Source organism: Bradysia coprophila, unplaced genomic scaffold (assembly GCF_014529535.1).
Source record: "Bradysia coprophila strain Holo2 unplaced genomic scaffold, BU_Bcop_v1 contig_232, whole genome shotgun sequence".
In the NCBI taxonomy this organism is placed as follows: domain Eukaryota; kingdom Metazoa; phylum Arthropoda; class Insecta; order Diptera; family Sciaridae; genus Bradysia; species Bradysia coprophila.
The window spans coordinates 945,267-973,177 of NW_023503493.1; the positions used below are offsets into that span (position 1 = coordinate 945,267).

The 27,911-nt window shown below is 35.5% G+C and overlaps 1 long non-coding RNA gene across 1 annotated transcript; it reads right to left on the reverse strand.

Moving 5' to 3' along the window:
• Positions 1-151: 151 nt before the first annotated feature.
• LOC119075829 lies at positions 152-11,576 on the reverse strand. Its single transcript, XR_005087470.1, has 3 exons — positions 11,567-11,576; positions 5,690-5,693; positions 152-186 (listed from the first exon to the last, which is right to left on the reverse strand). It is a non-coding gene; the product is annotated as an uncharacterized LOC119075829 (long non-coding RNA).
• Between the last annotated feature and the right edge of the window lie 16,335 nt (positions 11,577-27,911).

The following is a 27,911-nucleotide window of genomic DNA, read 5'->3' on the forward strand; positions in this document are numbered from 1 at the left end:
TTCGTTCAAATTTTCGTCAACCTAAAAGTTGAGGTTAAGTTGCCATCTGCGGTTGAAATTTGACATTTCGAAATGACCTTGGAACAAATCTATTGCGTCGCTTTCCCAAGTTTGACATTTCACAAACAAATGGAAAAGGCCTGTCAACAAACGAATTTTATGTCAAACTCGCGTTGCTATGTGTAGCTACAGCAATATAAATGCGCAGTTACGCACGGATCCCAGAGAGATGATAATATGACGACTGGGTCGTTTCGACGGATCGAGGGAATAAGTCGAATGATTTTGAAATTGGTTGAGAGAAAATGTATTGAATTCTCTCTCAAAAACCCCACTGTCACTCGACATATTCTCTCTATCCGTCAAAACGGCCCAGTCGTCTTAGCATCTCTCTGACGGGTCCTTACTGTCAGTTGAATTTAGTTTCGTTATGTTGCACACATATCGAATTCGTTTGCGTCACGTTGCATCTAGTGGTGAGGTGAATTTAATTCCATACAAGGACCCGTAATTTCTCTGATCCGCTGAGGGTTTGCATTACCTTCAAGTGTTTAATATACTTTGGACAACACATCATTTGCGCAAAATTCTAGTTTAGCAAAAAGTATCAAAATTTTATGGGCATGAGTCGGGACCTCATTTTTATAAACGTCACTTTCACGCACTAGTGCGTATAAGAAAATCAATTTAGCGATTTCTACAGTAGCGATAGCGGTAGCTCCGCTTCAAAGAAGTCAATGCCGAGTGTACAACCTTGCCTATACTCATTCTGGGCTCAATTTGTGTACAAAAAAAAGCGAAAAAAAAAAAATCTCGTTCAGTTCAAAGAAATATATAAAAAAAAGGAAAGTGAAAAAAAAATCTCGTAAAATGTATGTATATTCTCACAAATATTGATTTTAGTCTGCTTAATTAAATATTCCCCTTGAATTGATTTGGTTTAAATCAACTGAACAACACAAGAATTCCATTTAAGTTGTAACCCTTTTTCAATCATCCAGCCTCTTCCTCTCTCTCTGTCCTCCTGGATTTCCATTCTCGAAATTTATTGTACATTAAAATAGAACAGAGAAATAACATTGAATTTTAACAGAAAAAAAAGATTTTTTTTTTGTGTGTGGAGTTCTTATTTGAACATTTTTTTCCCCCGTTCTTTCTTTCGTCGTTTTTATTTTTTGTGCTAATTGTATTTTTGTTTGTACATTCATACTCCATTTAATTTCAATAAATAGAATTTTCTGATTACTTTTTAAATGATTTTTTTTTCTGCTGCTACTGGTTCTGTCCTTCGCTCAGGCCTTCGAAATGTAATATTGAAATGAGTGTCAGTTGACTATTTTACATTATTTCGGGCCATCCGAAAGATGTACTGATAATGAAGAGAAAGAAGAAAGAAAAAAAACGAAAACGAAAGTTATGTACAGACAAAAAAAGATATCCGAAAAAAAGGGTTTGATTGAACATTGATGCGAAAGGTTAAAATTAAAAATTGAAAAAAAAAGAAAAATATTCAGAAAAACAAACAAGAAACTTTTGTGCCCACACCACATCACAAACTCATAAAACCAACCAAGAAAACACACAACGAAAACCATCGCTAATTTACCTATTACATGGGTCTAGGGATGGCGATCTTCTTCGAAAATTTATCTGACTCTGACAGGGTCACTTAATTTTACATCTCATGCACGAAGGGCATCTCCGAACGTCTTATCACTTGAATAAATAAATACTTTGAAATGGTACTTCATTTGCTTTATCATAGGTTTTTGACTACTACTGTCGTTTCCCGCAACTCCTTGGTAGACTATACCAACTATTAACGATGAGACAAGTGAAGTCGTTGATGTCATGGAAAGGATCGCATCTTTAAAGTGGAGCCGGGCGGGACATATTGCAAGAAGGACGGACGAACGTTGGACCAAAAAAATCATGAACTGGAGACCACCTAAAACACGACCTAGAGGTAGACCACCAGAGAGGTGGAATATATGGTATAAACAGAATTGCAGGCGCAAATTGGCAACAAGTGGCAACGGATCGTTCGGGATGTGAGAGAAAATTTAGGAGGCCTACGTCCAGCAGTGAATAGAAACAGGATGAAAAAGAAGAAGAAGAAGTGAAGTATTATTTAGGTAAATTTGATTAGCCTTTTAGAAACGACACGAGAAGGATTTTATCAACAGGGGAAAAAATCGTTTAAAATTTTTTGAAAACTCGAGATCCACAAAAATTTACCAAGCAACCAAAAAAAAATCCTTAGAACTTCAAGAAAATCCTTCAAAGTTCAAGAAAATCCTTGGAAGTTAAAAAAAATCCTTTGAAGTTCAAGGAAATTCTTGAAATCGATGGAAAACCGGAGAATCCACAAATATTTTCCAATTAATCAGACAAATCCTTCAAAATCCAAGAAAAACCTTGTAAGCTCAAGAAAATTCTTGGAAGTTAAAAAAAATCCTTTAAAATCGAAGGAAAATCCTTGAAGGTTCAAGAAAACCCGTAGAATACTTTAAAATCAATGGACAACTGGAGATTCCACAAAAAAAATTCCAAGAAACCCAACAAATCTTGGGAAATCCAAGAAAATCTTTTGAAGTTCAATAAAACCGGAAAATCCTCAACAATTTCCCAAGAAACCAAAAAAACCGTGGGAAATCCAAGAAAATTATTGAACTCCTATAAAATCGGTGGAAATCCTTGATTGTCCAATTTAACAATGTCTTCAAATCATTGAAAATGCTCAGAAGATTTTCTTTTTGAAAATCCTTTGTCAACGAAATTGTGCAAATGTTCGCCCTTCAAAACGACATGCGAATATGCGGGCACTTATATAATAGATTAGTAGAAAGAGAATTTCGCCCATGCTTTTTCCAAATTACTTACATGTTGAGACTGCTTGGCTATTACTTATGACTTCTTTGTGGCGAACTTGATCTGGGAAGTTTCTCCAGACGTTCGTAGAAAAGCAGTTACGATTAACCAACAAGAGGTTTCTAAGCACCTTGAATCTATTACTTTTTCTGTTCAAAACGTTACAGACACTTCTGACCTGATCACTAAGGCTAAGACATTAAAATTTCTCTGTGGCGTCAACTAGGTCTATATGACTATTTGGAGAGGCGACATAACTACACGGTCAATATCGTCAGTAACGATATTATCGTTTTCTAGACGATAGTATCGTCTAAAAAAACGATATTATCGTCCCAAAAATTTTTATCCAGGACGATAATATCGTCTAAAATTATAAATTCTAAAATATTTTCAGGCCGATATTATCGTTTTCTGGACGATATTATCGTTTAAAAATACGATACTATTGTTTTTAAACGATAATATCGTTTTTTTGGACGATACTATCGTTTTTTTAGATGATAATATCGTCCTGGATGAAAATATCCGCTGGACGATATTATCGTTATTTTCTATTTATGAACAATTTTATCGTTATTGCGGACGATATTATCGTACTGGGCGATAATTTTTGGGACGATAATATCGTTTTTAATTAATTTTTTTTTAATTTGAGACGATAATATCGTCCAGGATGATAATATCGTTTTTAATTTATTTAAAATAAAAATTCTAGACGATAATATCGTCCTGGGCGATATTATCGTTCTGGATGGTTTTTGAAGACGAAACACAAAATTAAACAAAAATGTGTAGGGAAAATGTGGAATATCTTAGCTCAACTCAAGAATTTTCTTGAGATTGAGTTGAGTTGAGAATTCAATCTCAACTCAACTTGTGATTGTGGTAATTTTGAGTATACCAACCATAGGGAAGTAATCCTTTTACGAAATTTGATTGTACATAAAAGCGTTTTAACACGCCGAGCGATCCGGCCCATTGCCCCAGAAGGGAGCGGAGTTCCGCAATGCGAGCCGGGCGCCGGAACAGTGTCGGTAACTTAGGAGTTAATTTTTTTTATCGCATCGTCTCATGATTATTCTGTGAAGTTTTTTTTATATAAAATTTAAATTTACAGAACCAAATTATAGACGGCAAATATATATTAAAAATTGGTTCATTTGGTTCCGTAAATTTAAATTTTATATAGAAAAATTACACAGACTAATTATGAGACGATGCGATAAAAAAAATTAACTCTTAAGTTACCGACACTGTTCCGGCGCCCGGCTCGCATTGCGGAACTCCGCTCCCTTCTGGGGCAATGGGCCGGATCGCTCGGCGTGTTAAAACGCTTTTATGTACAATCAAAGTTGGTATTCATTTCGTAAAAAGATGAATTATTTAGGGACGAACTAAACGCCTTTACGTTTCATTTCGTAAAAGTGTGAATTTCCTAGGAAGGAACGAACAAAACGTCCTTACGTTACATTTTGTAAAAGGATGAATTCCCTATGATCAAAGAGTTCGACTCGTGCGACTGTAACATGTAACACTGCAGTTTTTAAATACTGATGTGTATGGACCAATGTATGTAGTGAGCACAACCGATTTTACGATTATTTACTTTCTATCAATAAATACTTTGTAAACTCTTCCTTTCACTTAATGTATCGAAACTATGCTTTCCCTGAAGGTTCTGCTAATTTTGAGGTAATCTTGAGATCTTAATCTCAATTCAACTTGAGATTGTGGTAATCTTGAGTTGAGATGAAGATCTCAAGAAAATCTTGAGTTGAGTTGAGATCTCAACTATATTTTGGAAGAGAATTCGGTTCTTGCTGCACCTCTGAGTAAAATTGAGTACTGGACAATATTACCACCCAAAACTAAACGATAATATCGCCCAGGACGATATTATCGTTTTTTTTAACGATAGTATCGTGCTGGACGATATTATCATTTAAGAAAACGATAATATCGCACAGGACGATATTATCGTTTTGGACGATATTATCGTACAGAAAATGAAAATATCCATTAGATTTTCTAGAACGGTAATATCGTCCAGAAAACGATACTATCGTCCAAACAATATTTTAGAATTTTCCAATTTAGACGATATTATCGTCCTGGATGAAATTTTTTTGGATATTATCGTTTTTTAGACGATACTATCGTCCAAAAAAACGATATTATCTTTTTTTGGACGATACTATCGTCTAAAAACGATATTATCGTTTTTTAGATGATACTATCGTCCAAAAAAACGATAATATCGTTCCTGACGATATTGACGGTGTGGAAATGTCCCGCCACCGACTATTTAGCCTAAGCAACAACATTATTTAAGTTTATTTTTCCAAGGTTTTGAAAGAACACGTCGATCACAAAGGTGGTGAGGTGGTGGTATCAAAATATTTTTGGAGCGCCACGGAGATTTGTGAAAGTATATATGTGACGATTACAACTTAACAGAAACAATTCTCTAAGTTGACTTTTGACACAATATGTAATGAGTGCGTTTAAGAGAAATGGACTTTTTTGCAACTTTGAAGCCTACATTCAGGCGGAAAAACATTCGTTTTTTGATGATTTCTCTGAACCAAAATCTTTTTTTTTTCGAAAAATTGAAGACATTGGAGCACGCTAAAATGGGTCACTTTCTAAAAAAAGATTTAATCCACAAATAACTCGATAAACATGCACTTTTCTGTGTGAAGTATGTGTTCTACTCCCCAAATACTATAGACGCGATAGACTTAGATAGACGATTTATTCTGTATTTTCAGCATTTTAATTTTCGTTTGCCATAAAGCCTTCCTGAGCGCATAACTTAACTCGCAATTTCACATAATACGCAAATTAATTTTCCATGAGAAATGGTTACAATCAAAATTTTAAATAGCCTCAAGTTAGTCGGCATGCCACATTTTATATCTAATTCATGCGAGAAAATACCTCACCGGGTAGCAACATTTCTGCAAAAAGGATAACATCCACTCTATGTGTGTGTGTGGACTTAGCTGGAAACTATTTCAATTCGTGCATAACTAATGTATATATGATACGCAAACACCGACCAAAAAACCAGCCGAACCCCAGAATGGAACGAACCGAGGAGTGTTTCGAATGTGGTTAAGAATTTACATGCGAAATAATGTTCGAAAACACAACAATTATAATATAAACAATTCTCTTGCAGCTCAATATAACCTTACCTTCTTCGTCTTCTCAACCTAATGTAAATTTGATAACTCTGCGTAAATTACAGCCATAAATTAAGGAAAGCTTTTGTTTCGCTTCTACAACTCTCGCAGCAAACAAAGCTTGATTAAATGATTTCATTAAACATTGTTGGTTGGTTTATTTTATTATATACATAGTTGGGAGAAAACAATTGCTATATTTATGCCCGAGTCCAACTGTAAATTTTGCACTTTTCATTATGGGCCATATGGTATATGGGGCATTTTCATTTTTGCCTTTGTTTGTTTTGCACTTTAAAGTCAAAGGAAACTATAAATTTTTCGAAGAAACATGAAACAAGTTTTCTTGGTACGTCAGTCAACCGTGGAATAATAGGGGTAAGAGGGATTTTTTTGAAAGTGGACCAGGCTCCGTCGGAGCTTTTTTTTGGTGACGCTTTGTTTACATGCCGAGAAAGCACTTGGCCCCAATAGTCTAAAACCGCAGTCGCTTAATTTTAATTTTCTTTAATTGGCTAGTGAACTTCCACCAAAAGTCGAAAATGGGTGTTCTTTCTACGTGATTTACTGCCGTTAGAGGCTATAGACTTTAAATCGATGATAGTCATGAATATACGATCCCAACAAAAATCTCTTCGAGAAAAGTGTGACGCAGTCTTTGAAGTACAATTTCTAAAATGAATGATATCGCTAGAGTTGACGCTTTCAGCTTCGTTACGCAAAAATTAAATTTTACACCCAATTTTAGTTCAAACAAGCTGGCCTAGTTTTTCTCATCATCTGCCAAATAATTTTTACCAAAAAAAAATTTGACTGGAAACAACCAAAATTTTACCAAAAAAATCTGCGTCGCATGTGGCAGATAAATTTTCTTGCTGGTCTGTTCCTGAACATTTGCCACTTTGCGACGCAGATTTTTTTGGTAAAATTTTGGTTGTTTCCAGTCAAATTTTTTTTTGGTAAAAATTATTTGGCAGATGATGAGAAAAACTAAGCCAGCTTGTTTGAACTAAAATTGGGTGTAAAATTTAATTTTTGCGTAACGAAGCTGAAAGCGTCAACTCTAGCGATATCATTTATTTTAGAAATTGTACTTCGAAGACTGCGTCACACTTTTCTCGAAGAGATTTTTGTTGGGATATCAGTCGTTTTAGAAGTTTTAGAAGAACACTGCTTTTTATAACAGTTTATAACAGAAATTCGGAAATTTGGCTGAAAATTTGACGAAATTCGAAAATTTGACGAAAATCAAAAATTTGACGAGACTTGAAAATTTGATGAAAATCGAAAATTTGGCGAAAATCGAAAATTTGACGAAATTCGAAAATTTGACGAAATTCGAAAATTTAACGAAAATCGAAAATTTGACGAAATTCTAAAATTTGACGAAATTCTAAAATTTGACGAAATTTGACGAAATTCGAAAATTTGACGAAAATCGAAAATTTGACGAAATTCGAAAATTTGACGAAATTCGAAAATTTGACGAAAATCGACGAAATTCGAAAATTTGACGAAAATCGAAAATTTGACGAAATTCGAAATTTGACGAAAATCGAAAATTTGACGAAGAAAGTAATTCTCTATCTGCCACCATTCAAGAAATATCTTCAAAATCCCAATTTAACCCACCCATTTCTAACTTTCGACATTTTTCACATATGCCCCTCTGTTCTACTCGTAAAACTCTGAGACTTTGCCGAAGAAAGTAATTCTCTATCTCTCATAACCCAAAAAAATATTAGTCCTTTCATCCTACGCTCGAGTAGCTCAAAATTTGGTCACTCTAATCACTCTAGCTCAAACGAATCTGACCCAATTTTTTAAATTATTTTTTTGTTCGAATCGTGTTACGAATACCTTTCATTTGATGGGTCGCACGCCTCTGTAGGTTTCAATACAGCTAAGCTACAGCCGAAAACGCGTTCCTGACCCTCGAAAACCACACTAAGAAACCACTTCGAGGCCAATAAAACAAAATTCTGGTTTTTCCTGGGGTAATGGCGTATCACATTTTCATTTTTATGCCCACCCTGAGACTCCTGCAAAATTTCATGGAGATTGGCTGACTAGTTTCCGAGATCGACCGTCGATAGATAGACAGATAGACAGATAGACAGATAGATAGAAACATACAGAGTAAGTTGAAAGATTTTGATTGTTTGGAAAACGTTAATTTGGTGCATTTTCTATCAAAATGACCACCTTCAAAACGATGTATCTCCGGCAATTTTAAAGTTACATAGTCGAGTGATAGCTCGTTTTGCTCGTATTTGAAGCGCGAATAAGATAGAATAGGATTTGTGGTGATACAGGCCAAAGGAAAGAAACTTAAATTCTCGCCTATATATAGTTACCGCGTCTCAAAAAATTTTCTTCGTTCTTTTTTTGGATGTTAGACTGCGTCAAGTCCTCCGCTAACGCTCCGGACATGATAGTATAAACGAATACGAATTTCAATGCATTTTTACATGAAGAACATTGGAAAAACATGTGGGGACTGTTACTGACGAGCTCACCTATTTAACTAAATAAATTAACGAAAACGTAGATTCTCTATAAACCCTCCGGAGAAAGTATTTGCGAATCTACAGTCTTTCTATCGGTTTCAGGGATTTTCCTTTGAGCAAAAACTATTTTTCGAATTTGATCAATTTTTTCCGTCATTTTGGATTCAAATGTCAACAAAATGGCGCCAAAAAAATTTGGACTTTTTTCTATAATTTATCCGTTGGATATCTTCTCGCTTACGAATGAAAAATCGTAGAAAAAAAGTGACAAAACGGCCGCTCACGGGTGAACGATTGAGCTGCCGTCATTGCCCCATATCAATTTAGAATCAGAAATCGATACGGAACAACCTGCAATCATCATCAGAACGATTTGGTAAGATGCACGAATTTTTGTCTAAGCAGCAGGCCCATTAAAATTGGAGATTTTCTCTTAGAAAATTAAAGTTCGTTCACACAATTTCCCTACGTCTCAATATTTTCATTTTGTTCATCGCAAAAAAATCTAAAAAAAAACATTTTTTTTAAAGAAAACATAAATTTATTTATGTGTCGCCTCCATAATACATTATTGTTGAATAAGCAAGTCCATAAACGTGCAAATATTTCGACCAATAATACATTGAATAATCCCCCCTTCCTCGCCGTATGATAAATTTATCTAATAATTTTCATCCTCACACTTTTCCGGAGAGAGTCCACATATTATAGACCATTGGCATATACAATATATAGATATCTCTAAGTATAAAATACAGAGAGATAGTTACCTACATAATATATGGGACTATACACATGCCATCTTAAAACTCTTATATAACAAGATGAAATGTAATGTACACATATCTTACTCGGTCCTCTATTTTGCTTATGTACACATAGCAAAATTTTCAGCAAATTTCCATACAATATTTATACCATTTTCAATATAACTGTACACAAATTTCGTTCCTATACATTTCATACCATATATATATATATGGTCATAGATATACCTAGCGCACACACAGCATTTTGTAGTATGTGCCATATTCACAAAATTCTTGAAAATGTAGTTTATCTCCAACTTCCATCCTTCAGTCGAAAATTTTTGGTCGAGTGTCCAATGGCAAACTATACACACGCACCACATCACAGTGTGGAGAATATAATCATAAATTCACGAATGTATGGTGGGGTGGGGGCTTCGTTTTAGAAAATGTTGTGTGTTTGGGGTGACAAGCGGGCTGAATGAATAGAGGGGCCAGGGATTTGTAAAATGTAAAATGAGCTTTTGTAGCTCATGAACATGTATATACAGTGAATATATATATATTCATATGGATGAAACTATATCATGTCCGCACGTTATAGTTAGTGGGCGTGATGCAAGTCCACACTACAAAAAATTTCCTTTTTTTGGGGGGACTAAGGAACTAAGGATACGGCAACTTTTTGACTCTTTTCCTTTTGCTCTAATGACCCTTAAATAATAAGCTCGTCAATAGGAGTTCAACGAGATAACACATTCAGACCCACATGATAAACACACATTATTGCAGACTCACGTTTTTTGCCAAATGTCTTGGAATCAGGGTTCCGAACTACTCCCAAAATTTCATCAAAATCGCTTCGGCCAATCTCGTGATAGGAATTAAAGACAAGCCAGCAAATGTTGGCAAGATTTATCGTTTTTAAATGGGTCAAATTTGACCATTTTCATACAAAAAGCCAAACTTTGAAATGCAACATTTCGGTTAAGTCAAAACTTGATGTGCGTTATGAAGTTAGAGGTTATGGTGGGTATTTTGGACGTTAGACTACCTCGCAACAACTTTTTGTAGACATTAGGGTGGCTAGCGAAATCTTTTTTGGGACATTAGGGTGGCTCCTAATATTTATCCCAACAAAAATCTCTTCGAGGAAAGTGTGACGCAGTCTTTGAAGTACAATTTCTAAAATGAATGATATCGCTAGAGTTGAAAGCGTCAACTCTAGCGATATCATTCATTTTAGAAATTGTACTTCGAAGACTGCGTCACACTTTTCTCGAAGAGATTTTTGTTGGGATATCAGTCGTTTTAGAAGTTTTAGAACACTGCTTTTTATAACAGTTTATAACAGAAATTCGAAAATTTGACGAAAATCGAAAATTTGACGAAATTCGAAAATTCGACGAAATTCGAAAATTTGACGAAATTTAACGAAAATCGAAAATTTGACGAAAATCGAAAATTTGACAAAAATCGAAAATTTGACGAAAATCGAAAATTTGACGAAATTTAACGAAAATCAAAAAATTTACGAAAATTTTACAAAAAACGAAAATTTAACGAAATTCGAAAATTTGACGAAATTCGAAAATTTGACGAAATTCGAAAATTTGACGAAATTCAAAAATTTGACGAAATTCGACGAAATTCGACGAAAATCGAAAATTTGACGAAAATTCGAAAATTTGACGAAAATTCGAAAATTTGACGAAGAAAGTAATTATCTATCTGCCACCATTCAAAAAATATCTCCAAAACCCCAATTGACCCACCCATTTCCAACTTTCGACATTTTTTGCATATGCCCCTCTGTTCTACTCGTAAAACTCTGAGACTTTGCCGAAGAAAGTAACTCTCTATCTCTCATAATCGCAAAAATATTAGTCCTTTCATCCTACGCTCGAGTAGCTCAAAATTTGGTCACTCTAATCACTCTAGCTCAAACGAATCTGACCCGATTTTTTAAATTATTTTTTTGTTCGAATCGTGTTACGAATACCTTTCATTTGATGGGTCGCACGCCTCTGTGGGTTTCAATACAGCTAAGCTACAGCCGAAAACGCGTTCCCGACCCTCGAAAACCACACTCAGAAACCACTTCGAGGCCAATAAAACCAAATTCTGGTTTTTCCTGGGGGTAATGGCGTATCACATTTTCATTTTTATGCCCACCCTGAGGTTCCTGCAAAATTTCATGGAGATTGGCTGACTAGTTTCCGAGATCGACCGTCGATAGATAGACAGATAGAAACATACAGAGTAAGTTGAAAGATTTTGATTGTTTGGGAACAGTCAATTTGGTGTATTTTCTATGAAAAGTGCCAATTTCAAAACGATGTATCTCCGGTAATTTTAAACCTACATAGTCGAGTGATAGCTCGTTTTGCTCGTATTTGAAGCGCGAATAAGATGGAATAGGATTTGTGGTGATACAGGCCAAAGGAAAGAAACTTAAATTCTCGCCTATATATAGTTGCCGCGTCTCAAAAAATTTTCTTCATTCTTTTTTTGGAAGCTAGACTGCGTCAAGTCCTCCGCTAACGCTCCGGACATGATTTTGGATATTAGGGTGTCTCGCAATAATTCTTAAATGGACTTAAATGTCTGCAATAACTTTTTTTACATTAGATTGACTTACCGATATTTTTTTCACATTAGGGTGGCTCGCAATTTTTTTTAGGAAATTAGGGTGATTTGCAGTAATTTTTTTGTGGCTTTAAGGTGACTTTCAAAAAAAAATCATTAGGTTGGCGAGCAATAATTTATTTGAGTCTTTAGAGTCAGATTTTTACATTAGGGTAGCTCGAAGAAATTTACTTTCAACTTTAGAGTGGAGCATAGTAATTTTTTTGGTCATTAGGGTGGCTCGCAGATTGTTTTCTTTAAAATCAACTTCTTTTGGAAATTAGGTTGAAACTAAGATCAAACATCCACTTCTTACAAAAGCAATGATACCAGACAAAAACCTCTTAAAAGAGGAAGTGTTAAGATAAACAACGAGTTGTAAACTACAAATTTTTGCGTGTCTAAGCGTCAAGCGTCATACTATCTCGTATCAATTCTTTTGTAGGTCGAAAATGAAGGACTTGCGTCACTCTTTTAATAGACTGATTGCACATATACTTGGAATATTACATCGTGTGGGCCTTTAGCTTGACAAATATATTTTCTACATATGCCCGAATAGATATAACATCCAATAATAATGTATGCAAAGCGTTAGGGAAGAAATATATTTTTTTTTCTCCGTTGTTGAGAAAAGCTCTCTTGCTATTGTGTACAGTATGAGTCTCGATTGTAAAATGACGGTGGAATGGGAACGGGAAGATAATGTTATGGACGAAGCATACATATAGTCGAGATGAGGTATAAGGACTGTATGCGTATACATTGAGTAATTTCGAATATATATTTTTGTCTATAGCTCCATACGGGTTTGTTGTGTGTGCGATATTTGATTTTGGTTGAGGAGGTGGTGGTGGGTGGTGTGAGGTTGGCAAGCGACAAATTAAATTCAAAACTTGCATGGGCAGCACAGTTAAGAAGGAAAATTAATTGCCGCATGTGCTAGTGCCTATGCAGACATTGTATCACATGGTTTTTTGGAGCTCGTAACAGCGAAGAATTTCAATAAAAATGTTTGACACCACCAGAGTGGAGTGGACGATATATGTAGAAGAAAATTGATGGTGAACGAAGTACCTTAAATCGTGTTTTAAAAATATATAAAAAAACGAAGAAGATGAAGCACAATATACTCCTACGCTCATACCCTTCATAACGGTATTAACGAGAAATTCTATCAATATCCCGAATAAATATTACATTGGACCATATATAGAGCCAATACGAGATGGTGGACACATGTACTTTTTAGCCTCGTACGAAGTGCGATGGACTGTTTAGATTTACTGATGACATTTGCTTGTAACGTTTGTGTTAAGGGGTTACGCAATATTGACGTCCACAGTTTTCAGTGCTGCCAGTGGATTTAAATCATCTATAACTCGACAAAAATGGATTTTACGAAGTGTGTGTACGCAAATGTGACTTCATAAAATGAATTTTTGTCGAGTTGTTATTGATTTAAATCTACTGGCAGCACTGTAAAATGTGTACGTATTCAGTCACCCTTAGAAGAAATTGATGGCTTGAATGAATCCAATTTTCTGCTTTTTTTAACAGTCAATGTGACGTTTCAAAATAGCCCACGAGGGCGAATGTATAATACTACGTTGTCTACATCAAAATAGTACATTAACTGCGTTTGAACGGTGCAATTTGTCATTGTAAATTTAGTCAAAGTGACCTGATTGGCAAAGCTGACTTAAATTTGTTTAAATATGTATCAGTGCTGCCAGCCGGGTTTCACTGATGTGAATTCGTTTAAACTTGTATCAGTGCTGCCAGCCAGACCGTTCGAATGACCAAACTACAAAGGTCCAAAGGGTCGTCGAGTAAGTGTTAGTCGGATAACTCGCCGTAAATTTCCTTAAATTTACCTCAGTGATGCCAGCCAGAGATCCCTTTCAAATGACTAGTTTTACAGTCAAACTGACGAGATTTCAGTTTGATGAGGCTTTCGTAAATAAAATTGAACGGCGACATCGCTATTGCATAAGTGCAAAATGGGTGACTTTTAAGACGAAGAAGTTTTGAAAGGGAAATTTGAACAATGAATTACGGGAAGTGTCAAACGTCCAAACAAAGCAATAATGACACTTGGAAATTTGAAAATTCCCGCACATTCTTTGTTCAATTTAAATTTCTCCTTCAGAAACGTGTTTCTGCGTCATAGAGTTCACAAAAGTACGAGCGCTCATTAGGGGGAAAATTGTCGGAACTTTTTTGCGTGCGATAGTGGCTCAAAATCAGTCATTTTTGTCGTGGTTCCACAATGAGCTATGTAGATGACAGCACGATCTACGTTTTCCTCCATTTGGCCACGATTAAAAATCGATTTTTAGAATGTGTAGGCCAAAAATTGACATTTAAGTGCTAAGGTTCATAAATGACGTTCACTTTTTTCAGTGCTGCCAGCAGATTTAAATCATCATTTTTTCAAACTTACGAGATAGGAAATAAGACGAGTAGTTGGTGCGATTACGAACCACTGCCAGCTAAACGATCATCTTCACAGAATCGATTGGTCCATCGACCCTATCTGTTCTTGTGGGCTTTCATTCAAGATGATGATCTACCATCATTAGATGGTAAGAGCCTTCTGACTTCTTATTGAAAAAAGTGAAATGATAAATGTAGTAAGGTCAGGGAGTATAGTAAGTCCAGTGATCTAGGTTCTTGCTTCATAATTGATGAAACCTGCAATATATCCAATCTGTCGTATTACAAAACTACTGGCAGCACTGAAAAAAACGGACGTCATTTATGGATGATCCCTTACATTGACGATTACTAGAACAATACAGTTTTGGTTACGAACCATTCATAAATGACGTCTGATTTTTTCAGTGCTGCCAGCAAATTAATAATCATTTTTTCAAACTTACAAGATCGGAAATAAGGAGAGTAGTCGGTGCGATCACGAACCACTGCCTGCTTAACGATCATCTCCACAAAGTAGATCGACCCTATCTGTTCTTGTAGGCTGACACCTGAGACATATCCTTAGAGATTGTTCATTCAACAGGTTTCATCCAAGATGATGATCTACCTACTTTAACGACTTCTTATTGAAAAAAGAGAGATGATAAAAGTAGTAAGGTCAGGGAGTATGGTAAGTCCTGTGATCTTGGTTCCTGCTTCATAATTGAAGAAACCTCCCAAATCTCCAATCCCAACAAAAATCTCTTCGAGAAAAGTGTGACGCAGTCTTTGAAGTACAATTTCTAAAATGAATGATATCGCTAGAGTTGACGCTTTCAGCTTCGTTACGCAAAAATTAAATTTTACATCCAATTTTAGTTCAAACAAGCTGGCTTAGTTTTTCTCATCATCTGCCAAATAATTGTTACCAAAAAAAAATTTGACTGGAAACAACCAAAATTTTACCAAAAAAATCTGCGTCGCATGTGGCAGATAAATTTTCTTGCTGGTCTGTTCCTGAACATTTGCCACTTTGCGACGCAGATTTTTTTGGTAAAATTTTGGTTGTTTCCAGTCAAATTTTTTTTGGTAAAAATTATTTGGCAGATGATGAGAAAAACTAAGCCAGCTTGTTTGAACTAAAATTTAATTTTTGCGTAACGAAGCTGAAAGCGTCAACTCTAGCGATATCATTCATTTTAGAAATTGTACTTCAAAGACTGCGTCACACTTTTCTCGAAGAGATTTTTGTTGGGATATCAGTCGTTTTAGAAGTTTTAGAACACTGCTTTTTATAACAGTTTATCACTGAAATTCGAAAATTTGACGAAAATCGAAAATTTGACGAAAATCAAAAATTTGACGAAAATAGAAAATTTGACGAAAATCGAAAATTTGACGAAATTCGAAAATTTGACGAAATTCGAAAATTTGACGAAAATCGAAAATTTGACGAAATTCGAAAATTTGACGAAATTCGAAAATTTGGCGAAATTCGAAAATTTGACGAAAATCGAAAATTTGACGAAATTTAACGAAAATCGAAAATTTGACGAAATTTAACGAAAATCGAAAATTTGACGAAATTTAACGAAAATCGAAAATTTGACGAAAATCGAAAATTTGACGAAAATCGAAAATTTGACGAAAATCGAAAATTTGTCGAAAATCGAAAATTTGACGAAAATCGAAAATTTGACGAAATTCGAAAATTTGACGAAGAAAGTAATTCTCTATCTGCCACCATTCAAGAAATATCTTCAAACCCCAATTGACCCACCCATTTCCAACTTTCGACATTTTTCGCAAATGCCCCTCTGTTCTACTCGTAAAACTCTGAGACTTTGCCGAAGAAAGTAACTCTCTATCTTTCATAACCCAAAAAAATATTAGTCCTTTCATCCTACGCTCGAGTAGCTCAAAATTTGGTCACTCTAATCACTCTAGCTCAAACGAATCTGCCCCGATTTTTTTAATTATTTTTTTGTTCGAATCGTGTTACGAATACCTTTCATTTGATGGGTCGCACGCCTCTGTAGGTTTCAATACAGCTAAGCTACAGCCGAAAACGCGTTCCCGACCCTCGAAAACCACACTCAGAAACCACTTCGAGGCCAATAAAACAATATTCTGGTTTTTCCTGGGGTAATGGCGTATCACAATTTCATTTTTATGCCCACCCTGAGGTTCCTGCAAAATTTCATGGAGATTGGTTGACCAGTTTCCGAGATCGACCGTCGATAGATAGATAGATAGACAGATAGATAGACAGATAGATAGAAACATACAGAGTAAGTTGAAAGATTTTGATTGTTTGGGAAAAGTCAATTTGGTGTATTTTGTATGAAAAGTGACCAATTTCAAAACGATGTATCTCCGGTAATTTTAAAGCTACATAGTCGAGTGATAGATCGTTTTGCTCGTATTCGAAGCGAGAATATGATAAAATAGGTTTTGTGGAGATATCTTCGATCTTTTTTTGGAAGTTAGACTGCGTCAAGTCCTCCGCTATCGCTCCGGACATGATCTATCGTGTTACAAAATTGCTGGCACGTCATTTATGAATGATCTCTTACATTGACGATTACTAGAACAATGGACAGTGCACCGTCCATTTTCTTCCCAATATTCTTCCGAAACTCTTCTGTTGTTATGACTACGTAGTGGTCTTCGCGTAGCCGGCCAGTTACCTTCACTTTCACTTTTGCTTTCGCAGCGTTAATACAATATATGACGACGGAATAATACATTACAATATGTGTGTTACGTATATATACGTACATAGACACGACACAACATATAATATTCAATGGAAAAAGGGTATTTATTTACCCGATATAGCCGTATACATTTCGTATAAACGTAATCACCTCACATGCGACTATTACACAGTGTTTTCCTATACGATAAAATGGTGTATAGGTTGTGCATGTACATAGATTTTGCTTTATGGCATACATCTTGTACTGAAATTGGTTCACAGCCCATTCTCGTTCCTCTCGGTTCGACTTGTACATTTTGGAGATATTTTGGAAATATTCCGGCTATGTACTCTAAAGGTTAAGTAAAGGGGTGAAAGAAGGAGATAAATATGTATTTGAATTCGGTGTGCTGAAGCAGTAAGCTCGAACTTTAGAATGTTTTGTATATCTATCTATATATGTATATGCTGGCTGTGCTGCTGACCAAGAAGTAGTCGCATATTATTATAGCATCAAAATGTTTTTTTTTTTTTTTTCATATAGAGAGAGGCTCTACATTCGGTATACATAGTTATACGGGCAATGGAATATTTTCTGGTATGTATCGACGAGAAAATGTTTTATAATACATAATGTATGCTTCTTCTACTTCGGCTGCTGTACTCCCTGTACGAAATAATAAAACCATCACTGTGTGTTCCACGACAGAGAAAAGATCCGTACCTTTTTTTTGAACATTCAAAATTAAGAGTAAAATGTTACCATTTCGCAACCGGGGCCTTATCGAGAGGAATGTAATTTAATCAAATGCTTTCAATGTTATAGACATCGCCAAAATTGAATTTCATATGTCTCTCTCGTTGTCGGTTCGGCGGGTGTTACTACACACATCAATGAATGTATGGTTCCCACATAGCATCGCAGAAATGGATTGATGGCCTCGTCGGTTTGCGTAATAAGAAATCAAATATTATATGGGCGATAAACGGACCCATCGTCATGATGAGTAAAGAACAAATTAATTTGGTGAAGCGGACAGGAGGTTACAAAGTGTTGTGGCTGTGAGTGGGGACGGGGAGACACAGCCGTGAAGAACTTAGGCTGTGTTTTCTTGTTCGTTTTAGTTCGTAGTCTTATAACGTAAGACATTCGACCACTGTTCGATCTGAGAGAAAATTTAGATTCGTCTTTCGACGTTTTGCATTAATATGCAGTTCAAAAATACCATTTCTCATCAGGCCATGGCGACAGTGGTACTCGATACAGTGCTCTAAGGACACTATACCGATTTGCACACGAACAAGTCTAGCGAATTATAGTCGAAATGAAATTTCAACTCATCACCAAATTTGCTAACTCGTGGCCAGTCCGTGGGTTCTTTTACCAAAAGCCACCACTTGAGCGAATCTAAGCAAAGGTTTACACATATGACTTAGTCGTCTGGTGGTTGAAAATTCAACAAATGTAGATACATTGCACTTCGTATCTATAGAAGAATCAATCCAAGTGTGGTTTGATGGTTTGAAAAAACTTTCATTTGTTCACATTCAAACTTATGTGCAAACCTTTGCTTCGTAGTATTATGTATCTTAATAGGTTTGTTCCAATTAACTGAAAACCCGAACTTTGACAACACGAACGATAACGATTTCATCCACAGAAACAACAAATTTCTTTGTAAATTTTTCGTTAAAATTTTCGTCAAACCTTAAAGTTGAGGTTAAGTTGCCATCATTGGATGAAATTTGACATTTCGAAATGGCCTTGGAACAAACCTATAAATAACACATTTGACTCTACACCATTTGTGTCTTCATGTGTCTCCATTTTGTTTGTTGAAAAAATTGACATTCTGTAGAATTAGGATAGATTTCACCGACAGATAGATGACCACGTGGTCCCCACAGTTACAGTGACCAGCATTCTAAATACAACCAACCTAAGAAAATGGTAAATGCTGTTCGCCCATTGTACGAATAACCTCTACTTTACTATTCATCCATTGTGCGAACAGAACGATTATATGTGGCATGGTAGTAGGACGAACTCAATGGGATCGAACTAAACACCTTCCTAATACAAGTTGGAGAAAAATGAACCAAAAACCTCTTCCTTACACAGCGAGATGCGGTAAAACATGAAAGTTTAGACGAAAGTTTAGAGTCAATTTCCCGAAACAGAATTTTTTTTTTGTTTTGTCTGTTTTCGACTAGTTTTTGAAGCATTTCTCTGGATGTTGTCGCTGAAAAATGGTGTGTTATATGTCAAACGAAAGGTTTTGACAACACAAAACCGAAAATCGTGTATGTTCAACAGTAGCTTTATGCGAGACAGCAAGCCAAACTGTATATTCTCGCACTTTTCCTGTTGTCCCGCATCTCCACTGAAGAAATATATTGATAAAATTAACCAATATTCTGTCCCTAATTTAGATTTTTACTTCTTGTGTTACAGCGTGCAAATAGCGAAGAAGGGGCAATCATGGGCGCGCGTTAGCATAGCGCCCGTGACGCAAGTCCTATTACTAGAAAAAATTAAAAAAAAAATTTTGTCGTAGACTGCAGAACCATATATACAGCAAATATTGAAGTTCTACAATTCAAAGACAAATGACTCCAAATTACCATTAAAAAAACTAGGCGTCCGTACGAGTTCAACGAGCTATCACACGTTCTTGCAGCTTATAATTTGGCCACGCAAAAAATCTTCCAAGAAGCCCCATTTCCATACATTTTGGTCAATTTCAGTACTTTAAACGAAATGAAAAAATCCTACGTTACTTTGTTAGTCCGTCCGTCCGTCCGTGTTTCCTATCTTCTAAAGTCTTCTTTAGATTTTGTTGAAATTTTGGAAGTAGATTCTAGTCGTCATTCTAAGACATTCCAGAAAAAAAAATTTGGGGGGAACCGGCCTCGTTTCGGAGCTAGGGCTCCTCGAAGTTCCCATATAGGCCCCATATAAGAACACCTTTAAGTGTGTGTGTGTGGATGGGTATGGTAGAACAAATTTGTTCGCTTTTGGTAAGCTCTGCTCGCCTCAATTTTTTTCCCCTAAATTTAGAATTTTTTAAATTTTTCAATTTTTTTTTTAATTTTTCAAATTTTTTTTAAATTTTTCAAAAATTTTTAAATTTTTTTATTTTTTAAAATTTTTTAAATTTTTTTACATTTTTCAAAATTTTCAAATTTTTTTAAATTTTTCAAATTTTTCAAATTTTTTCAAAATTTTCAAATTTTTTAAATTTTTCAAACTTTTCAAATTTTTTAAATTTTGAAAAATTTTGAAAAATTTTGAAAAATTTGAAAAATTTGAAAAATTTGAAAAATTTGAAAAATTCTCACAATTTTTCAAATTTTTAAATTTTTCAAATTTTTCAATCTACTAATTCTTCCAAAAGAACTGATATCAGTCAAAAACACTCAAAAGAGTAAAAGTGACGCAAGTCCCTGTGCATACTTCCAAAACAACTGATATCGCTGGATGTGACGCATTCTGCGCTTGTACGCAAAAACTGTAACAGCAAAAATTTGACCAAAGAAATTCTAGAAACAAAATTTTACCAAAAAAATTTTGCGTCACAAGTGGCAGATGTTGAGGAAAGTACTTTTAAGAAATTTTTTACAATAGGCAAGAATATGTCCTAATACGTCCGAACCATCTGCCACTTTGTGACGCAAAATTTTTTTGGTAAAATTTTGTTTCTAGATATCACCTCCAGCGATATCAGTTGTTTTGGAAGTATGCACAGGGACTTGCGTCACTTTTACTCTTTTGAGTGTTTTTGACTGATTCGTACATTGTGCAAGTAAAAGTGTTTTATAATTCATGTACAAGTCTACCGAATCATAAGCAAAATGAAAGTTAAAAGTAAACTTTTATTCTGCTTCATCACCAGCCATGCAGTCACATATGAAATATTTGGAATAGTTACCACAAAGCTGGTAAATACCAACAAAAACACGTACGAGTTCTGCAAGCTCTTGCACAACACTCGTACGTGTTTTTGTTGGTACTGACACGAATTCTATAGAAATATTCAGCACCAAAGTTTATAAACACTGAGGTAATGAAAACTCGCACGGATCCCTACTTTCAGGTGAATTTAGTTTCGTTATGTTGCACACTAGACACTAGGTGACCTAGTGGTGAGGTGAATACGATTCCATACAAACTTAGCAGGTGCAACAACATTAGAAACAAGAAAACATGACGATAGCAACATTACAAAAATGAATTCACCTGAAAGTCGGGATCAGAAATTTCTCTGATCCGCTGAGGGTTTGCATTTACCTTCAGTGTTTATCTACTTTGGTGCGCTGCACTCGAATTCACCTGAAACCGTGGCTGCTTGCAGAATGAGAGTCATTGTAATTATGAACAATTCAGCAGTAGTGGAAACCATGACTGATTATTAGGAAAGTAATTTTGGATTATGGGCTTGGGAAAGACGGAACACAAAGGAGGGAAGAATTATATCCCACCCTTTCAAAATTTCAATAAACATTCCGAAATCATGCCAGTCAGTGAGTAAGTATGCTAACAATTACAATTATTAATACAAAAAATTAGAAATTTAGAAATGTAATTGCGAAATTGCTTCGAGAAGGAAAACATGTTTTTGTGCACATTGAGCTTCATTAAAATAATTTTTTTTGGGGGGGTAATTACAAATTCAACCTAATGAATTTATAATTACCATCATGTAATTAATAATGCAGTTTACATCTTCATGTGACCACTCTCTGGGGAGAAAATGGAGGATTTTTGTCTTTCTTTTATCTTTTAAGTGAAAAATTACTTAAATGTACAAGTGTAAAATGTGCAAAAGGGAAAGAAAAACAATTATACATTTCCTTTACGTATAAACGCAAAGTGAAATAACAAAATGTACGATAGACGACAAGAGATTGGATTTTTCCATTTTAAAGGGCAATGAATGCTTAAGCCTGGACCCGAACCCAAATTCAGACGGAATGAGTGTTGACAGTACTTACATTCAATTAAAGGAACCAAATTTACTTGTACAATTGCTAAAAGTTTCTTATATGCAGAATGAGCACCAGCTGAATATCACCAGCTGGTGTACAAACAAAAACACTTTGTATTGTATACAATTCAAAGACAACCTACACACAGTGCATTTCTACGTTAACGTCATCTACGCGCACATAACACGTATGAATGAAGTAAACGCATTGTTAAGAATGTGTCTTGATTGTTTATCATACAATAAGTGTGTGTTAGTAGATCCAGCTGGTGATATTCAGCTGGTGCTCATTCTGCACATATGAAACTTTTAACAATTGTAAGGAAACAAATAATTTTCATTCTGTTTCTTAAAATTCATTCGATAAAGACGCATTCAACTAGTTGTCTGAAAGATTAGTCTTTTAACATGTTGTGGTGTCCAGACACCAAATAATTATTTTATTAAGTCGCAGAATCATTAAGGAAAACGGCGAATGCAAACTAAAGAAAACTGTGGACGGCGGATGCAAACTAAGGAAAACTGTGGAAACCAAATTCCAGATTCAAAAGAATCCAGGATTGTAAAATTAAACAATTCGAATTACTCAACCTGGATGTACAAAATGGAACTAATTCTCATCAAAGAAAATCTATGGGAAAAATTAATGAAAATTCGAGTGGTTCAAAATGCAGTAGTAGCAGTGCAAATGGTGTAGCAGGTGCAAATGGTGTAGCAGGTGCAAATGGTGTAGCAGGTGCAGATGGTGTAGCAGGTGCAAATGGTGTAGCAGGTGCAAAATCGATCCGTCGTATTCGATGTCTTGTGTGATCGGGCCTAGTCTAGCACTAAACTAAAATCCGCTAAAATTTGAACTAAGTCGACCCTTTACTACCCGAGATAATCATGGTGAGAAAATTTCCAACCACCGATTTTTTAAACCAGAATTCCGAGAGATGCGAGATGAATCAAGCATTTCACCAAATACTTCAAAAATCCGGATGGCATGGCAAGCCGTTTGATCGAAAAATCCGTGATTTCACTGTTAATCGCATTCTATGTATTAATTGCAGCCATTAATTGGTGACATTTTACAGTTCGCGTGGTATAAAATCAATGTACGTAATAAATCTCGTGTGCCAATTATATCGCATGGAAAACATTTTATTGCTTGCACCATGCGAAAGTTGTGAATTACATAGCATTGCTCCCAGCGAAAATGATCCATTGAAAGAAGAATATTTTCGGTTCATTTCACATGGTAAATGATAATCAACTTTTGCATGGGGCACGCAAAAAATATGAATATATTGGACGCTACGTAATTAATTCGGAAATAGTTATTTTCCGAGCGCATGCTGAAGTGATTTTTTAGTGAATGAGAGGCGAAAGCGAGTTCTGAAATCGAATTAGCTAAAAAAAAATCTTTTATCATAAGTTAGGAACGTTAGGACGTTGGAAATACGCGACGAAGAATTTTTTTTGACAAATGTGGTTATATAGATCGCCTTCGGCTCGGATATATTCTATAACAACGGTGTGTTTGAATCTTGGAAATGAAGACAATTACCAAACTTAACCACAAATCTAATTATTCAATAATCACCTCCACCTTTGTCGAAATGACAGTTACCGAAGCTTAAAAAAACACACGAACGAGTTGGCTTTAATCACCGAATTTCGACCTCATGTAATGAACTACTTTCGCAGCATCAAATGCAATCTACTTTTTAGGGAGTAACATAAGTCCACTCGGATATTAATCCCTGCCGCAGGAATATTGTCCCAGCATTAGATTTTATTCGTGGTATACACATAACACCTAGAGAATTTCGCTCAGTGAATTTTCGAATCCCAGCTCAGAGGGAATCGTTGGTCTTAAGCGGAGAAAATAGCAGAGGATCAATGGAAATCGGCAGAAAAGAAAAACTTTCCTTCTTAAATGCAATCAAAGTTATATAATTTATTGATGATATACATGTTTAGATTAGACTTTTAACCAATAAATGCGAGATGCAAATAATTCACCAAGTGAATCGGATGTACACGAAACGAGTGAAGAGACGAAAGACAACGGGGGGGAAAAAAACCCATAAAATCGAGTCAATTTTGACCCATAGCGTTTTAATTGTTAATTCATGATTAATTCAAGCATTTTAAAATGCCATTTCCATTAGTAATATGCTTTCTTGGGTAGGGAAAGATGAAGCCGACAACAACAACAACAACCGAAACACACAAAAATTGTGCCAGGGGGTGTCAAAAGTTCCTTTAGAGAATTTTTAAATAGCTTAACGAAGCTTAAATAATTAATAATTTTTTAGATGGCATCGAAAATAATCTGCTTCTTCTTGTGTTGTATAATGAAAATAACATAATGTGCGATGGTATGAAACACAAAAAAAAATTATTATTGTTCGAGCCTATGATGGTAGTGCAGTGCGCATGTGGATGAAAATTTTATATGAGAAAAAGTGCCGATGAAACAACACACCATGCTAAGTAATTATAAACGTAGACATGCTAAACTCGATGATGATGACGACGAGAGGAAAAAGAAAGCGGCGAGATTTTGTAATTATGAAGAAAGAAAATTTTAATATTTATAAGAATCTATCCTATAAACAAGAACGAACCGAGAAGGGAAAAAAATTGATAAATAAAAAGCTGACCGAGCCTATGCTTTAGATTACAAAAGATTTTTTTTTTAATTTGGTAGGGAAAGATAATGATGTGATTTCAGTATGATGTTTCGGTGCATATAACTGAAGAATTGCCGAACCATTGATTGTATATGTGTCAGTCTATCTTTTCCATCTATCAAAGTGACGTTTCAAACGTCAAACGAAAAAAAAATCTTCTAAGAAGTCAGAAAATCATTTATTTTCGTTCAACTTTGTTTCTCTATTAGAATCAAAGGAAATAAACGATTTTCCGACTACTTCCATTTTTTTTTCGCTTGACGTTTCAAACGTGACTTTGACAGATGGAAAAGAGAGATTTTCGATACAAACTGACACATAAATATAATACTGTGAATCGATTCTCATACGTTCGTAACTTCAAATATTCGTAAAAATCTGCGTTGCATGTGGCAGATAGATTTTCTTGCAGGTCTGCTCCTGAACATCTGCCACTTTGCGACGCAGACTTTTTTGGTAAACTTTTGGTTGTTTCCAGTCAAATTTTTTTTTGGTAAAAATTATTTGGCAGATGATGAGAAAAACTAAGCCAGCTCGTTTGAACTAAAATTGGGTGTAAAATTTAATTTTTGCGTAACGAAGCTGAAAGCGTCAAATCTAGCGATATCATTCATTTTAGAAATTGTACTTCAAAGACTGCGTCACACTTTTCTCGAAGAGATTTTTGTTGGGATATCAGTCGTTTTAGAAGTGTAGTCAACACTGCTTTTTATAACAGTTTATAACAGAAATTCGGAAATTTGACAAAATTTGAAAATTTGGCAAAATTGGGAAATTTGGCGAAAATCGAAAATTTGACGAAATTCGAAAATTTGACGAAATTCGAAAATTTGACGAAATTTAACGAAAATCGAAAATTTGACGAAATTCGAAAATTTAACGAAATTCGAAAATTTGACGAAATTCGAAAATTCGACGAAATTCGACCCACCCATTTCCAACTTTCGACATTTTTCACATATGCCCCTCTGTTCTACTCGTAAAACTCTGAGACTTTGCCGAAGAAAGTAATTCTCTATCTTTCATAACCCAAAAAAATATTAGTCCTTTCATCCTACGCTCGAGTAGCTCAAAATTTGGTCACTCTAATCACTCTAGCTCAAACGAATCTGCCCCGATTTTTTTAATTATTTTTTTGTTCAAATCGTGTTACGAATACCTTTCATTTGATGGGTCGCACGCCTCTGTAGGTTTCAATACAGCTAAGCTACAGCCGAAAACGCGTTCCCGACCCTCGAAAACCACACTCAGAAACCACTTCGAGGCCAATAAAACAAAATTCTGGTTTTTCCTGGGGTAATGGCGTATCACAATTTCATTTTTATGCCCACCCTGAGGTTCCTGCAAAATTTCATGGAGATTGGCTGACTAGTTTCCGAGATCGACCGTCGATAGACAGATAGATAGAAACATACAGAGTAAGATGAAAGATTTTGATTGTTTGGGAACAGTCAATTTGGTGTATTTTGTATGAAAAGTGACCAACTTCAAAACGATGTATCTCCGGCAATTTTAAAGTTACATAGTCGAGTGATAGCTCGTTTTGCTCGTATTTGAAGCGCGAATAAGATAGAATAGGATTTGTGGTGATACAGGCCAAAGGAAAGAAACTTAAATTCTCGCCTATATATAGTTGCCGCGTCTCAAACAAATTTCTTCGTTCTTTTTTTGGAAGTTAGACTGCGTCAAGTCCTCCGCTAACGCTCCGGACATGATAAAATCCTATAACAACTGTCAAGTTACGAATTCTCAAAGATTCGAATGTATGAGGCCCTGAACACTTATACTGTTTTAACTGAGAGAGGTGACTGAGTAAGGTTTTTGGGGGCAACGTCAAACATTTCAAAAAAGAAAAAGAAAAGTTGCTCATCGTCCCCAAATCCGAAAGAAAGAATCGTCATTGGTTAACCTAGGGAAGAAACGTTCGAGGATGTTGTTTCTTGCCAGAGCGTAGCGCGAGCCACAAGTCACACGAGAAAATGAAATTTCCTATTATTTTCTCTCAGTCTCAACTGATGTAAGAAAATGACTATTTTCTCGCCTGCGTTGTGAAAAATATTTTCAACTTCTCTCAGTTGGGGATAGTTTTCAGAACTGCAACCAACCTGGTTTTTCTACAAGATAATCCCAGACACCTCGCGAAGTGATCTATAATATAATGCAACGTTCAACACCATTAAAATTCTGCATTCTACAAACTCAGAAAGTCTCATTATACAGTGGAAAAACTTACACCGACACGCAGGAATATTGTCATTTCAGACAGTTTTTAGTAAATCACAGCGAAAATGAAACTTTCCGGCATAATATGACTCTTTGGTACAAGTTGAGGCTGAAGAACAGTGGTGTTAAAAGTTCGGAGAGTTACCTGAGAAGTCGTGCCTGCAAATGAAGGCAAAATATGCCGAAGAAACATTACATCGATCTGCGAGAACAATTTCTGCTTATTCCAGTAAAGGGCAACAAGTTTTCTGTTTAGCATTTACAATTCAGCGATGAAATGTTGCATGGGCCCATAACCTGTTGTAATTTGTTATGTTCAACAGATAATAAATAAACCACGTCCGCATTCGTTGAACATTGACACAAAAGAGAGATTTATTAAACAGACCTCTTATCACTAAGTAGCTTTTGGTCTTAGTGTCCATATGATCAGTAAACGAATTACATTTCACCATGGTCTATTATGTCTGCCTCTACCGAATAAAGCATAGTAAACACGTCATCCAACAAAATGCACTCGCTTCGCTCTTTTTCAAAGTTCTTTTAGTTGTAATGTCACTGGTTATGGAACAATGACACATTTTGCAGATTAGGGCGGTAATGTACTGTTTTCACAGTGGAATAGTTATTTGCTTACCAATGGATAAAGAGGCGAAACCGAGGTCCATAAACGCACAAAAGTGAGATTTTTAAACCTTTTATCCCTAATTATGTGATGGATTTTACAATAAGTGCGAGAGTTGTGAATGTAATGGCGATACATACCAAGGAATGAACATCATATAAGTAGGGAATGAATATTACTTGTCATATGCACCAACACACTCACGCGTGTATTGTAAAATGTAATACAGCTACATTGTGACAGTTGACATCAAAAGTCAGTCTATTCCATCTGTTAACCTGACGTTTTAAACGTTAAACTAAGAGCCAAGCCACATCGAAACT